Source organism: Neofelis nebulosa, chromosome 18 (genome assembly GCF_028018385.1).
Source record: "Neofelis nebulosa isolate mNeoNeb1 chromosome 18, mNeoNeb1.pri, whole genome shotgun sequence".
NCBI classification, from domain to species: domain Eukaryota; kingdom Metazoa; phylum Chordata; class Mammalia; order Carnivora; family Felidae; genus Neofelis; species Neofelis nebulosa.
In genome coordinates, this window is record NC_080799.1 from 5,606,396 (window position 1) to 5,612,685 (window position 6,290).

Here is a 6,290-nt window from a genome sequence, read left to right on the forward strand (position 1 = left end):
TAGTTCTCAAAAACTTTTCACCCATGAAAATGGTATGTCAATTTCTGTTTTAAGCTTAAAATTATAAAAGTAATCTACTCATGTAAAGAAAATATAAACACTCTAGAAGGTAGAGTGTAAGTGATAAGTAAAAATTTCCCTCCCCCTGCCCTAGAGTTTAACCTCAACTATACTTGGGTATTTTTGGTGAAGAAATTGCTATGGCTTAAGGACTTTTTAATCTCTAATCCCCATATAAATAAAAAGGGTAAGCAACAAATCTGAGGGTATCTTCACCCACAGGCTGTTCTACTTAAAGCATATGTAGCTCTCCAAGGCTGTGAGTAATCAGATCTCTGAGGGGTGCTCATTTGTTTTGCTCCCTGGATTGGAAACACGTTCTGGTAATATTTTTAATTTACTTTTGAAAGAGGAACCAGAAACTTTTTATCTCATTTACACAAGTCTCACCTTTATCCACAAAGATTTGAGGCAGCTCTTAAAACCAGAACCCAGTCCCTAAAATAATAAAACTGAAAAACAGACTCAAGTTTTGGAAAACATAAATAGAAATATAAAATCAAGGCTGAGGAAAATAAGAACAAAAGTACACAGGCTTGAAGAGCCACAGAGATGTAATTATTCTGTACACATCTATAAGTACAAAGTTAATTGGGGAAATTATACCCAATAGTGGAAGACATGAAATCTCAGGTCTCGTCCTGGCCAATGTCCATAAGCTACTATACATTATAGCTATACTGGTCTTACTAAAGGCAAAAAGCAAAAACCCTGTATAGGTTATAAAAAAGGAAGTGACTTTAAAAGACCTACTTAATTGGTTAGGGTTAAGGAAGGTGCATTCTCAAACAATCAGATTAAGCATAATTTGGGGCATGTTCTTCTGGAGGGCATTTTGCAATGTGTAGCAAATATGCTTTAAAATGTACCTAACCTTTGACCCACAACTCCCTTCTGGACATTCAGCTTAAGGAAAACATCACGGATTTGTGCAAAGCTTTACCTACAATGATACTTGCTACAGTGCTTTAACAGCAAAGTGCTGGCAACAATCTTATGTCCAGTAAAAGGGGACTGGATCGATAAATTGTTGAAGAATGGAGTACTGTGGAGTCATCAAACTGGTGAGGCATAGAATACTGACACCAAGATGGACTGGAAAATATTGAAAAGAGTGACAGTGAGAGTCGACAATGTTATCTCTGCGTTGTGGGATCCCAGGTGACTTTTACTTCCAGTGCGAATCCTCACAGAAATCTTGGAAATTTTCTAGTATCTGAAAAATACAGCTTTAAGAAGCCTCTGAAATTAAAGCCAACACATACACATAAATAAATAAAATATGAATGTGGGAAATGCTGAGAAGTATGATTTGGGGGACTTGTTCTCACGCATGAACAAACCAGGTGGAGGAAAAAGACTCAAAAGTGTCATTTCCTTTAGAAAGTCCTAGTCTTCAAACCTCTTACTGTAACTCACTGAAATTCTTTTTTAAAAACTAGTCTAGGGACGCGTGGGTGGCTCAGTCAGTTGAGCATTTGACTCTTGATTTCAACTCAGGTCACGATCCCAGGGTCGTGGGATGGAGACCCACATGGGGCTATGAGCTGAGCATGGAGCCTGCTTAAGATTCTCTCTCCCTCCCTCTGCCCCTCTCCCCTGCTTGCATGCTCTCTAAAATAAAAAAATAAAAAGTAAAAACTAGTCTATTGCACCTATAATAGTAAAGTAGGTACATTTTCAAGAAAAGTTACACAAAAAGAAAAGTTATTCTCGTTAACACTCATAATAACAGGGCACCTGGGTGGCTCAGTCAGCTAAGCATCTGACTTTGGCTCAGGTCATCATCTCACGGTTCCTAGGTTCGGGCCCTGCGTCAGGCACTGTGATGACAGCCTGGAGCCTGCTTTGGATTCTGTGTCTCCCTCTCCCTCTCTGCACCTACCCTGCTCATGCTCCGTTTCTCTCTCAAAAATAAATAGAAAACATTAAAAATTAAAAGAAAAACCCTCAAATTAGCATGAAAATTCAATTAATCATAACTCTGCACCCCCTCTTCCAGCATACGGAAAGTTGGTTAAAACATGGCTCACCTATGCCCTCAAAACCCCTTATGAAATAAAACTTTTTGATGTGCGCAACTATGATAGTTTTATAGCCTAATACATTTATGTTTTACTCTACTCAATACCACAGTTGTATGGCCCTCTCTCAGACCCACATTTCCTAGGTCCTCGGTTCTACTTTCTGACATTAAAAATCTCCCAGGGAGTCAGGCTTCTGCTTCGGCTGCAGACATCCAACCCGCAAACTTGGAGCAAATGGTTTTGTTTTGAATTTTAACATTTTATTTGCATACACCCATCAGGGTGGCCAAAATTAAAGGCAAAGAAAATATCAATTGTTGCCAAGGATGAGCTACTGGAACTCTGGTACAACCACTTCGGAAAACTGCTTGGTGGTTTCTACCAACGCTAAATATTCAAATACTTTATAACTCAGCAATTCTACTCCCATGTATATATCCAAGAGAAATGAGGGCCTATGCCCATTAGACATGTATTAGAATGTTCATAGCAGCACTATTCATAATACCCTGGAGTAGTTGGAAAACAATCCAAACGCCCCTCAGGAGAATAGATAAACCTTGATACATTCACACAGTGCAATACTACACAGTAAAAAGAATGAACTAACTACAATTACTCCGCCATGGGCATATCTTACAAACACACTGGGTGAAAGAAGACAAAATGGGCCAAACTAATCAGTGCTGTTAGAAGTTAAGGAAGTTATCTTGGAGGGAGCACAGAGGAAAGGGGGCATGAAAGGGCCTTCAAGGGGGGCTGGGCATGGTCTGCATCTTGATCTGGGTGCTAGTTATACTCATGTGTTCACTTCGTGATGGTTTTATTAGCTATATACACCAAAGCACACCTTTCGACACATGTATTACAGTTCAATAAAAAGTTTAGGAAATAAAAAATATACTTGCAAACGTCAACAGGTAAGTTAAATCAATGTTTATGCAACTTTTACGATAATTTTTGCTTTTAAATTACAGAATAAATAGCCGTGTGGACTGGTGATAAAACCAAAAATCCAATTTGTTGACATTCCATGCACATTAGGTTTCCCCTGCAGGTCTGCCTGTGGCTCATTACAACAGAAGTGCCAAGCAAGAATTAATGCCCAATACTGGCATAATGTCACAAATTTTAATTCAAAAGCAACCTGAAACTTGTGAATGGCGTCCCCTGGCCAAGCTTCATAATAAAGGACACTGCTCTGTCTACATAGCAATAATGTTAATATAGTTCTAATATATAGAACTAATAATCTAGTTCTAAAACCTCCTTCCAATCAGGAAAAATGTTATGACAAAAAAAGACAACCATGGTTTGGCTTTGTATTTTCACTTCACTGGACAAAAAGCTACAATACCAGGCTGTTCAGTTTAATACTGACACCTGGCAACGCTTTCGGCTGCTACCTGGCACCTGATTCTTACTGCCTACTTTTATAGTCACCATGGAGCCAAGAGCAAGCTGTCTGGGCTTCTGCAAATCCCATTTTTCCTTCAGCATACCTGAAGAAAGCATTACAGGAACAGATGAAGATATCAAATAGCGTATACAGATAACTACAGCAATAAACACATGAGCTAGACCCATACACCACAGGCCACTCTGGAAGCCAACCAGGCAGGGACTTTCACTTACACGTCCCAATTAAACCCAAGTCCAGAAAATAAAAAACCATTAAACAGACAAAACCTAGTATATACACCTGATAAAAGAACCTCATTTTCTTACTGAACAAATTTTTATTCAAAACAGAGATGATGAGCGGCACCTGGGTGGCTCAGTCAATTAAGCGTCTGACTTGGGCTCAGGGCATGATCTCAAGGTTTGTGGGTTCGAGCCCCACATCGGGCTCTGTGCTGCCAGCTCAGAGCCTGGAGCCTGCTTCGGATTCTGTGTCTCCTTTTCCCTCTACCCCTCCCCAACTCACGTTCTGTCTCTCTCTGTCTCTCAAAAATAAATAAAAAAAATTTTTTTAAAAACAAAGATGATGAACAAAATGGCAGAAAACTTTGGTGACATCTTAGGTCACCAAATTATGAAAAGGCATTTGATTTGTGCATTTGTTGGCCACTAGAAACTAAACCACTATACCCAAAGGAGAGGAATGGAGGCTGGCAGGGTAAATGGCATGTGGATGCTGGTCACCCCTAGACTGTCAGCCTCAGTTTCTTAACAGTAAACAAAATCCATATCCACCTCGAAGGCTGATGTACACTTAGAATGAAACAAATGCTTTATGGAAAGTGTCAAGGGGGGTGGGGGGCCGAGTACAGGTGTTTACTAAGTAAATCAAATAAATGTTCACATAATCAACAAACCCTCATGCCTACTACATGACAAGAAGTGTTCAGAATATAACAAAGCCAAGCTCTTTCCTTTGGGAGCTCACATTTTAGTTAGAGGGGGATGAGAGATAAACGAATAAAATAAATATGTTGTGTAGAATATCCTAAGGTAGTAAGCACTTCATGGGAAAGGTAAAGTTAGGTGGGATTGGGAGATGGATGGTGTTGTCTACAATTTTAAAGAGTGGTTTGAGCAGGCCTCTCTGAGACCGGGACATTTAAACAAAGACTTATGTGTCCCTTCCCTCCCGCCCTCTTTTTAAGTAACATTTCCCCCCTTCACTGCTGCTTAGCAAGATTAATGCAGGTATGACAGCCCTGGATGACATCACACCCACCCCTCCTCAACTTCCTACCGCTTTAACAGTTCTAACTTCTAGGAAGGTTGTGGTTACTATTAAAGGTTTTTTTTGAAATGTATTTCTTCCTCGTACCACTAAAGCATGTACTCATCAGAAAATCACACAAAATCACAAGCAAGCACTGAGGGCAAATTATGGGCATACTATGCGGAGAAGGGGAGGGATCTTTGGGAACTCTAATTAGCAACAGTAACCTTGCTTGACATTTTGGGGCTTATTATCATACCATTTGTTTGTGAAGTCGTAAAACACACACCCTCCTGGGATTCAGCATAGGTCTGGAATAATCTTTTGTCTAAGTATACATTTTAGAAAACCCAGCAAATATGTAAATAAATACTGAAAGATACTTAATACTGCATACAGAGAGTCACACTACTTTATAATCCCCCACTTTCTCTAAAGATTTTATTCCTTTATTCCAAAGCTGGAGAAATTTGAGTATTTAAAAAAAAAAATCTAAAATCCATACTAGCTGCAAGCCATTAAATCTCATTTGCAGGTGGCTTTTGTAACTGCACCTGGTTAGGTTATCTTTCCATTAGTTAAACACTGTAGATTGTTAGGTAACATAAAGGAAATCTCTTAAAAAAAACAAAAAAAACAAAACAAAACAAAAACTAGAATCATCAACACTGCCAGATTTTTACCATATTAAGCTCAAATTGTTTTCAGTTTTGGTCATCAGGGGTGGCGTGGGGAAGAACTCAATGAGGAGGTGGGGCAGGATTGCAGGCTTTCAACCAAACCTGCAAATGTAAAATTTCACTATGCATTTCCACCATAGCCCAAGCATGAGCCAGCAGCATTCCCCTCCTAGACTATATATAAACTTGCTGTCTGGAGCTGTAAATTCTTTTACCACCATTCAACATAAAAAACACGACACGAAAACATTAACGGAAAAATGGGTATTAAAGTCAATCAACAGGGGCACCTGGGTGGCTCAGTCAGTTGGGCATCTAGCTTCAGTTCAGGGCACGATCTTACGGTTGGTGGGTTCGAGCCCCTCATCGGGCTCGGTGCTGGCAGCTCCGAGCCTGGAGCCTGCTTCAGATTCTGTGTCTCCCTCTCTCTCTGCCCCTCCCCAACTCGCACTCTGTCTCTTGAAAATAAATAAATGTTAAAAAAAAAAAATTAAAAGAAAGTCAATCAACAAACATTTGTGAGCTTTTAACATGTGTTAAGACACTTGGGAATGGAAGGCCATAAGTAACTGGTCTCTGATGTTCAGGGTATTACAACTTTTCAAAGTATGAGAATGGTTTACACTGCCTCATGTCTACAAATATGTTGCACCCAAACAATGAAATCCAAACTTCTTGCATCCTGCCCCAGTTCTCTGGGGTTGGCATTTGTGACACTACAACTCACTTGAGTACAGCCCCTCCACTGAGTCATTGCTAAAAGTGAAAGGAAAAAGTGGGAGAAAAAACAGAGGTACTTCGGAGCATCTGATTGCCTGTCTCAAACTGATCTCTCATCCCAGATCGGAA

The 6,290-nt window shown here is 39.9% G+C and overlaps 1 protein-coding gene across 2 annotated transcripts in view; it reads right to left on the reverse strand.

The window, feature by feature from the left end:
- Positions 1-6,290, reverse strand: part of BAIAP2L1 (BAR/IMD domain containing adaptor protein 2 like 1) — a 93,308-nt gene that overhangs the window by 85,346 nt on the left and 1,672 nt on the right. The gene's annotated exons all lie outside the window — the stretch shown is intronic.